Source organism: Xenia sp. Carnegie-2017, unplaced genomic scaffold, assembly GCF_021976095.1.
Source record: "Xenia sp. Carnegie-2017 unplaced genomic scaffold, XeniaSp_v1 HiC_scaffold_44, whole genome shotgun sequence".
NCBI classification, from domain to species: domain Eukaryota; kingdom Metazoa; phylum Cnidaria; class Anthozoa; order Malacalcyonacea; family Xeniidae; genus Xenia; species Xenia sp. Carnegie-2017.
In genome coordinates, this window is record NW_025813509.1 from 103,525 (window position 1) to 114,077 (window position 10,553).

Below are 10,553 nucleotides of genomic sequence, written 5' to 3' on the forward strand. Positions count from 1 at the left end.
ACGATATACGCGTAATGTGCTATGATCATATTGGCGTATTTTAACTGGCTTGTTCTCTTTTCTCCACAAAGTAGTTTGTACTGAGTAAATATTCTTATATTGGTAGCTATAATAAAGGCCGAAATAAAAAGCTTAAGTTATGTCTGTGTGTGTAACAAACAGAAATCTTTGCCCTTTTCAATAGACGCCACGGTAAACCGTGTGACTGGCTTTCAAGCGACTGAAGCGTGCGCATCAATTCGCTTTCGACGCGCGACTGAAGCAACTGCCTAGTGTGTTTCAACCTTAAGCTAAATGGCGCTATGTTTTATTGGATAATACGATAATATATATTTATGCCTGGTTTAGTAAATTGCGTGTCATCTTGTTAACACGAGTGATCTATTTTCGTATCAAAACGACTACATGATAATATTTATATCAACCGCGAAGGATTTGCATCAATTATACACTACCACAGTAATAAGTAAACATAGATTTAAAACGCAATCGCACACGCAGTACTCTCATGATAATGCACAATTAAATTTATTTAAATCGATAAAATTTTTTGACAAAAAACTGTCCGTTTTCCTTTTCTTTTGCTGTTTTGCATTTTTTTAATAATCCTTTTATTCGTTTAAAAATGCCTGACATGGAAGTCGAGTAATTGACTGATTTCAAGAATCACAGGATTTTGTATGACACATTGAGGGTGGCTATATTTACCCCACCCCCAACTTTGTATGACACATTGAGGGTGGCTATATTTACTCAACCCCCTACTTTTTATGACACAATGAGGGTGGCTATATTTACCCCACCCCCTACTTTGTATGACACATTGAAGGTGGCTATAGTTACCTCACCCCCTACTTTGTATGACACATTAAGGGTGGCTATATTTACCTCACTCCCTACTTTTTATGACACATTGAGGGTGGCGATAATTTACACAATCCCCTACTTTGTATGACACATTGAGGGTGGCTATATTTACACAATCCCCTACTTTGTATGGCACATTGAAGGTGGGTATATTTACACAATCCCCTACTTTGTATGACACATTGAGGGTGGCTATATTTACACCATCCCCTACTTTCTATAACACATTGAGGGTAGCTATATTTACACCATCCCCTACTTTCTATGACACATTGAGGGTGGCTATATTTACACAATCCCCTACTTTGTATGACACATTGAGGGTGGCTATATTTACCCCACCCCTACTTTGTATGACACATTGAGGGTGGCTATAGTTACCTCACCCCCTACTTTTTATGACACATTGAGGGTGGCTATAGTTACCCCACCCCCTACTATGTATGACACATTGAGGGTGGCTATATTTACACAATCCCCTACTTTGTATGACACATTCACTTTGGCTATATTTACACAATCCCCTACTTTGTATGACACATTGAGGGTGGCTATATTTACACAATCCCCTACTTTGTATGACACATTGAGGGTGGCTATATTTACACCATCCCCTACTTTCTATGGCACATTGAGGGTAGCTATATTCACACCATCCCCTACTTTGTATGACATATTGAGGGTGGCTATATTTACACAATCCCCTACTTTGTATGACACATTGAGGGTGGCTATATTTACTCCACCCCTACTATGTATGACACATTGAGGGTGGCTATATTTACCTCACCCCTACTTTGTATGACACATTGAGGGTGGCTATAGTTACTTCACCCCCTACTTTGTATGACGCATTGAGGGTGGCTATATTTACTCCACCCCCCTATTTTGTATGACACATTGAGGGTGGCTATATTTACCCACCCCCTACTTTTTATGACACTTTGAGGTTGGCTATATTTACCTCACCATTTTGTTTGAGATGTTTTTGTAATGGGAAATATGCCTTCTCATATTTTCAACCTTTGTTTTTAGACACAAATTGTCTAGAGGCAATAGTCTCTGCTATATTTTTTGATGCAGTTTAAAGCTTGCTCAGGAAGGCAGGGATACCACTTTGTTAACTCTAACTTAGGACACATGTAAATATTTTTCTGTTTAAATCACAATTATTATTTTAGAGAAACGAGGCAGGAAGTATTCCAGCCATGAAATACATTGGTTTTCAAAGATGTATGGATTACATGCTCAACTGTAGACTCGATATTTCTACCATGGTGACAGACTGCCTTAAAACCTACAGAAGTACATGCGTGATAATCTGAATCAAATAACACGTTATTTTGACCTATGGCACATTAAGAAAAGTTAGTACAGTTGTTGTATAAAAGATGTAGGTTCTGCTCTGTTTTGAAAGTGTAAAATTTAATTTGTTACTTCATTGTAGAAATTGAAAAACTATTGACAAAGCTGAGCAAGGAAAAAGGAAGTGAAGCCCTTTCACAGTGGATTCGTCCTTTTGAGAATAACTTTGTATGGAGTGCAACATCAATTTTCTCAGGGGAGGTTACATTAATTTGGGCAAAATTTGTGTCTTTCCTGAGCCATGTTATAAACAAACATGATGAACTGGATGAACCACTTTTCATCAAGTTTGCTTACGGTGACATTGAACCGAGAGAATGGTTGAAGAAAGGTATACTTGCTCTCTATAGTTTCAAAGTTGTTCCTATTGTCAACACAGAATTGCATTGAGTGCACCTTTATTTTTCTTAAGGTAATAGCTATTTAATTATTTCCGACAGATTCTAATTTGTATGAAAAGTTGTTTGCAACTCTTACAAACAAGAGGGTGGCTAAGTTCAGCAGCTAACCCAAAATCATCCTTTGAGGTCTCTTCACCTACCATCATTTTTTTATTCTTTCATTTGATAAATGCTTTCATATTTGCTCAATCTGCAAAGGTCCTGATCCAAAATGTCCCGAAGATCAAGAAAAATTAAGAAAAAATATTGTAGGTGAAAATATTCTATATTTATGACGCGGGAAATTTTCATAAAGCTGTATCAATTTTTGCTTCGGACGGTTCTAAACGAAAATTCACTTGCCTTTCATTTATTACGAAAGAAACTAGTCTATACATCTCTTTACTACTTACTAATTAAAGTTTTATTTCGTCAGGTTCATTCTCAAGTTTGTGAGCATGCGCTCAACAGCTGCGTACATAAACAGTGTAACATTCAGTTACCTCGCTCTCTGCTTGATGAAGTGTTTTTCCCAATCTTACTGACCAAAGTCAAGGAGGAGACACTATTTTTGTATTGAAACATGAAATTGGAAACGCTCTTAAAAGGGCAAAGGAAGAAGATTTGGAAGCATGGCATTTAGCAAGAGCGGCTAAGGTTATAAGAAGAGATATATTCCAAACAAAGAACTCATTCAACGGAAAATTCTACAGGATTGTCAAAAGGATTCTGTTCCAGCATCATTAAAAGTTGTTATAGATATGATACTTAAAGGGGCCATTGTAAACAAACAACCGGCAGAAAGGGATCCAAATCAAACTTGCTTAACCATCTCTTAACATATTGTCTTCAATTGCACATCACGCGAGCGTGAAGCGTCAAGACCTCATCAATCACACTAGAGAAAAGGAATGTCCGGTACCAATATACACGTCCCTCAAAATTCATGGAGCTACGAGAGATAAATCACTTATCGACGCTTTTTTCAAGTTGAGATTGTGCATCTCGTACGATCGGCTTTTATCTGTTTCTTCCGACATTGCTAATAAAGTAATAGCAAGGTACGAGAGTGATGACGTTGTTTGTCCTTTGAAGTTACGGAAAGGATTGTTTACAACTGCAGCAGTTGACAACATAGATCATAATCCCATCTCCACAAGTGCACAAGACTCTTTCCACGGTACAGCAAATTTGCAGCATCTAACAGTTCATGAAAATGGTGAAAGTAGAGAAGTAGATTTATTTGATTCGTTGTAAATGCGTCAAAGCACACTTAATTTGTACTCGTTTGTGTAATTGTGGGGGTGATTGTCAATAACATGATGGCATTAAAATCATTTTAATATTATTGTTCGTGGTTAGGCGCTCTTCCAATGTATTTAAGAAAGAGCAACAACACTAAACAAAAGTGCCGAGTCAGCACTTTTAAAACACTTTTAATGTAGAATATTTCAGAATTTATTTCTCAAAAGCAAAAGTTGTAATATAGTTTTTTTTATCGTCTTTAGCTGTTGTATAAGAATATACAGGGAAATTGCTATGACTCCGTACTTTTGTTTTTTTTTTACTACTGAAAACGTCATCAAACACGACATGCGCTGAACGCGTTGTAAATGTAAAATATGGGCTGGCCCTATATCAAACTTTTGTCATTTGAGGCATGGTAAGACTATAACAAAGTTTTTCCCTTGTATCATTCAAGTGAAGAATTTTGTCATTAACAGCTGTACTATATCAGGTTTCATGACAACAATGCTATTGTCATTCGTCAGGTCATTTAGAACGTTGATTTCGTCTTTTGAAAATAAAAAACTAGGACGGCTGTAGCTGCAAAGACCAGATAGTGCGATGTCTTTCATTTGAGTTTTTACGGATTTATAGTGAAAACCAGAGTGTTCATAGATGCTTTCATTATGAGTTGCGGCGAAGAATTTTTCGAAGGGGGCAAGACAATTACCGTGGTTTAACTTAGTAGGTGGAATGGCAAAATTTAAACAATTAGAAAGGATTTCTTTTTCTTTGTTGGTGATAAACCTGTTCGACAATTGAACACCACTTTGTCGGGGTTGATTTGAATGTTTTTGTCGTTCTTAGCGCAAAGGTGAAAAAGCTTTCGATCTTGTATGTGTTGGTGTTGGTTTAATTTCTTCGATTTCTCACGATCTGAAACATTCTTGAAATGTATTAAGTACAGCGTAGATACGGATGAAGCCAGATGAGAATGGGTCGTTGTCACTTGTGCAGATAGCACGCGTATACTAGAGTGTTTGTCGTTTATTTCTTCGAGAAGCAGTTTGCTTTGACATTGACGATAAGCGCTAGAACTACGCAGACGGCGATTTGCAACCTTGAACCACAAGAAACGTGGTATTGTTGAACGTGGTATTGTTTATGACTATGTTTAAAATTATTTGTTGAGCTCTAATATTTATAATTAGAATCCGCTTCCCGCCTGGCTTTTCATTGGCAACAATATTGATAAATCGATATGACAATAAAACGCGTAAAGAATTCAGAAAGTATCAAAAGCTAAATTGAGCTTAAAATTCCTTACAACATGTAAAAAGCGTAAATGGCGGATCTGACGTAAGGACATAAAAATTCTGGGACACATCGCACCCTGATTTGCCCATCTGTTCATTTCCTATTCTGAGCTTTAACATAAGTCAGGTCCGTTTAATTTTGTAGAAATAAAATGTAAGTACTGTGTATTTACTGGCGAAGTAAGAAATTTATGGCAGAAATCAAAAGGTTTGGTTATAACCTTTGTAATGTGAATGGTTTTACTATTCGCCACTAAAAGGTTTAACCTATAGTGGCAAATTTGTTCAGAAAGGATGGTCCCTGATATCTGTACTGAATTGGTTAAATATGGAGGTTACACCATAAAGGAATGATATAAAGTTATTAAAAGAACACGTACAACGTCATACATATGTATGAACATTTACATTGGACTATGAAAACTGACTACCTTCTATAATGACTTTCTTCTATGAAGATGAAAACAGGCAAATGCAAAAGAGAATGAAAAAACATGATCCAGGTTGAGGTTTTATAGAACTTAAATGAGTTCATAAGTGTTAAATTTTATTTGCATTAATATGAGGTTATCATGAAGGATCACGGTGGTCTATTTTTACAATTTTAATAAAAACAAAAGAAATCATCTTTAAACTAGGATTTTGTAACCAAATCTTTCAATCTGTAGTTGTCAATATAACGCGACCACGTCTTGACCACGTTCAATGCGTTTAAATAAAAAATCGTTAGAATCTTACGATTGCTTTTGCGTTTTTATGTCGTTATGCAAAGTAACGATGCATGATGTTGTAGGGTAGGTTAGGATTCATTAGACCTTAATGAATTTAAAAACTAGACTTTAATTTTGAGGAAATCTTCATTAAATCTTGCAGTCATATCTTAATAAGTTAAGGTTGTGAGACTGGTTTAAAGGCGTTCTGATTGATGTCACCAATATCTTCTAGCCCAAAATTATAATATTAGCGTTATTTAATGTGCGGAATAATTTAATTATTAAACAATTGACGCAATGTCGCTGAAAAATGGTCAATTGTTACCAGCATTCACGTATATTATCGTAGAGGAGCATAGTTCTTTTGTTTGCCAACCATACGTTTTGTTTTAAAAATTAGATTTTATAGATATCCGTTAATTTGTTCAAGTACAAACAATGAATTCTAACCCTATAGAGACCGTTGTTGCTCACAGGCAACAATCACCAAACGGGATGTGTAAGAACTTTTGAAAAGGCACGGCTCCCAGAGGGTTAAACAATCATGTGGAACAAATACATATAATGAGATGCTTAACACTATTCATAAAGACATCATCCACTTCAAGCCACATATAAGCCACGAGGCGTTATGGAAAGTAAATGTTGTTCATATGAGGTGGAACAAGACTTTACAAATAGATGACAAGTATAAAGATTTGTGATTATGCCAAGCAAAATAAAGTTGTTGCCTTCAACTTTCCTCGAAGACTAGTTACCGAAACACGTCTCAATTGATTACAGATGTACTTAAACGTGTTGATAAAAAATCAAGACCACCAATATCTGAATGCTACTGAACAAGGAAATACCACACATATTTAAACATTTGAAAGCCACGATGTACAGATATAGACTATCAGTATCACATCCTAAGTGTTGATAGCAGCAGCAAAAAGAAATTTGAAAGAGGAAAACCGTTATGACATATGATACACACGAAGTTACTTGTTTCGATATCATGTATGAAAATAGATCCTACGGCTGGAAACTACAAATGTAAGTGACTAAACTGACGATAAATGATATTTTGTATTTGCATTTATCTCTATTGCTCTTGTGAAACTCTCAATGCATAGAAGTGCAGTTTTCATAGATTAAGGTGTAGACTTGCAATGAACGAGAGCCGTAATTGTTTTTTGCTCAATTTTCTACGACTCTCTACTATATTTTTAGTAGTAGAACCTCGGGGAAAACAGAACGCCCTTAAATTCTCTCCTAAACTTAACTTAGCAACATATGATTGAAGATTCAATGAATATTTGGACAAGATTAAAGTCTAGTTTATAAATTCATTATCGTCTCATGAATCTTAACCTACAACATATTGCATCTTTGCTTTGTATAACGACAATAAAACGCCAAAAAAATTGTAGATTCTAATGAATTTTTTGTTCAAATACGTAGAAGGATTACTTATTGTCTTACTGAAAAGTGAAAAGCTCCTAAGGAGCCAATCACAAAAAAAAATTTTAGTCATGACGTAAATTAAACAAATGTTAACAACGGAAACTTAGTCACTTAAACGTTGTAGAAAGAAAGGTGAATTTTTGCATGGAATAATCAACTAGTCTTAAGTGTAGGACTCGTAATATGAAAGCTTTCAGTGTAAAATGCTTTGATAACGATGTAAAGCCTTTGATCGTTTGAAACTTGTTAAATCTTTCAAACTTAACCAACTAAAGCTATTTGTGCAATGATGGTGAATGTTCTACCATTTGGATAGTCAAACAGAAAACATATAACAGTTTGCTCATTCTCAATATATCTGATTAAGAATTTAAAAACGGAAAGTAACGTCATATGACGAGTTCTTCATCACGAAATGTCGTACATGTGTTTCATATTTTCTTATATTGTAGATCCCACATGGATGGAGTTGTGAAAGTCCCTTTACCACCTGTGTCATTCAATTCAATTACTCTTAGTAGTTTGTCAGTACTCATGTGTCATGGTGATTCATGGCCAAGAATGTTCATTTGTAGTTTGGATTTTTTGTGGATGTCAGTTGTTTGTTCATATAATGATGATGGGCCCCATTGTTATATGAGCCCACCTAAAGGTGGTCAGCTGACATTCATAGGAGATCAAATCTGCACTAAGCATTCTTTGAGTGATGATATAACTGGGGTATTGAAGTGATCCCTTTACTTTCACTTGAAGTTACCATAAAAGTGCATCGTAAACAGTAATCTATCGAATTGGTGATTCATAATACCAGTAGCCCCTTTATTGGTTACGTCGATTACTTTGTGTCTGGAATGGTATAAACGTATTGAATGGACATTGCATAACGGCATTTGTACGTGTGAACATTAACGTTGAAATGATTGGACCATAATCTACGAAGATGGAAAACAAGCGAGTGGAAAAACATGATCCATGTCTTGTGGCTTGTAAGTTGAGTAGATTAGCTTTAAAATTAACTTATAGCTATGAGTAACTGCATGAGATATTCAAAAAGGATCCCGATTGTCTATTTTTATAATTTGAACTATAATCATGAAAAACACCCATATTAGCTAAAATAATGTGAATAAAAGATATCAACTGCTGTGAGAAAATAGCTGGCTTTCACTCGTTACTTTTTACTAATTTTATTAAACGTTTATAAACAAAATTGCAATGCTGCAAGTAGGGTTCATTGAATTTTTAAGATAAAAATGTTACGACATACACGTTACGATATACACGTAAAAACTGCGCTGTGACAAAAGTGGAAGAGACCTACTAAGACGCCTGCATCAGGCGGACCAGGAAAATGCTTGAAAATCAGGCATTAAAGTTTTTTTGTTTGCAAAATATATAATTTCTGATTTTATTCATTCATTATGCTGACATTTATAATGTGTTTTTTTATAGAGTAGCTATGTCTGTAGACGTAATAACTAGACATTGAATGAACGATCTAGTTGGACAGAAGCACGAAGAAACAAGCGTCCTTATTGAAAGATTCCCACTTGCGACTTTCGTTATGCATACTATTAATCAGTATAACGCATTTTTAAATTAAACCGTTAAAAATTTCCGTAAAACTAAATTTTCACAATTGTCAAATTTTCGGACAAAACACACGAGTGAAAGCCAGCTATTAATGAAGGTCTTAATAAAGCAACATAGAAGTTTTGATCGAATGAAATCTAGTAGACATCAAATATAATTTGTATGCAAGTCACAACGTCACTTCGGTCATTTCATTTTTCATTTTTTGTTGGTCGGTGAATGATCAGGTCGAACGTACTGAATGAATTTTTCATATGGTTTTTGTATGAGCTGCTATTAGTTTTTATTTTTTGTCTAATCATTAAAATTTTTGTTAACACTCTGCACTCTTTCATTTTTTGTTCTCTACTAAAGTTTTCGTTTCTTTTGTTCAAACACAAAATATTTGCGGTGTCAATAAATAGGGTAGTCATCCCACTTTTTTTGTCGACGCTTTTTTTTCGCAAATTTAATATACGAACGACGAAGCTACGATCTGACTACGCTGCATGTTAAAGTAGATCATCGGGATCATTGAAAACAACAAAAATTTAAAGAAATTTTTCTAAATTTTGATCTTTTTATTGATTGGAGGGTTTTTTTACCGGATCCACCGGTTTTCCCTCATATTTCGTTTTGTTTTAAAAAAAAACAGTGTCCACATTTGGGGCCAAGCGAAGTTATTTGTCATAACATTATTTATTGTAGCTATCATTAATATTCACGTTTATTTTTTATTTCTCGGCCTTTGGGTATATTTCCCAAAACACTGCGTCTAATAAATATAATGGCATACATTTTGAAAAAAATATGTACACAAGTTTTGTGCTCAGTCAGATCTTCTAAGACAAATTTTTTTAATCTTCGGCATCAACCGACTCAGCGAGAAAATAAAAATGATTTTATACAGTATGGAAGTGTGATTTGCGTACATAATGAAAATTCCATGATTCTTTCATTTCACTAAGGAGTCCTTTTTACTTAAAATATTGCTTTAAACATGAGCAATGTGACGAATTTTTACATTACTCACGGTAATACGCTTAGCACAATAATATTAGCACACACCATTCGACAATTTTCTCCTCTACCATGAAGTGAGATGTTTTATGCCTGTACAAAATACATTCCCAATGATATAGAGAGAAATGATAACACCAAATACACAGAGATTAATCTTGATAGTAGATTGTTTGAGATTGAGATTTTTAAACAACAATGTTCTTCTCAACGTCACTGTACATCTGAGACTAGCATTATCTTAATGACTATTTTCATTGCATCCTTTACTGTTGTATCGACAGTGTTCTTTCTCATAGCTAAGTAATTATAATGCGTGCAGTTGATGTTTGAAATGTATTCGTTAGTTAAATTGGTTTATTAAATAACAAAGTTTCTTTATAATATGAAGTGACTTGTGCAATAATATACATGTATGGGATTTTGATTAAAACAGTAAAAAAATCCGTTTACAGCTTCCAAAATCGTGTCATTACATTAACATTTAAATCTTGCCTTAGATCAGTGATCATCTATTCCTAAGTTAAAACTTGTGAAACTTTATAAGATATTGCAGTAGTCCTTTGGAATTTGACTAATCTCAATGTTATTATGTACTCAGCATGAGGTTCTTATTTATGTATTTTTATTTCTATAACAATTGT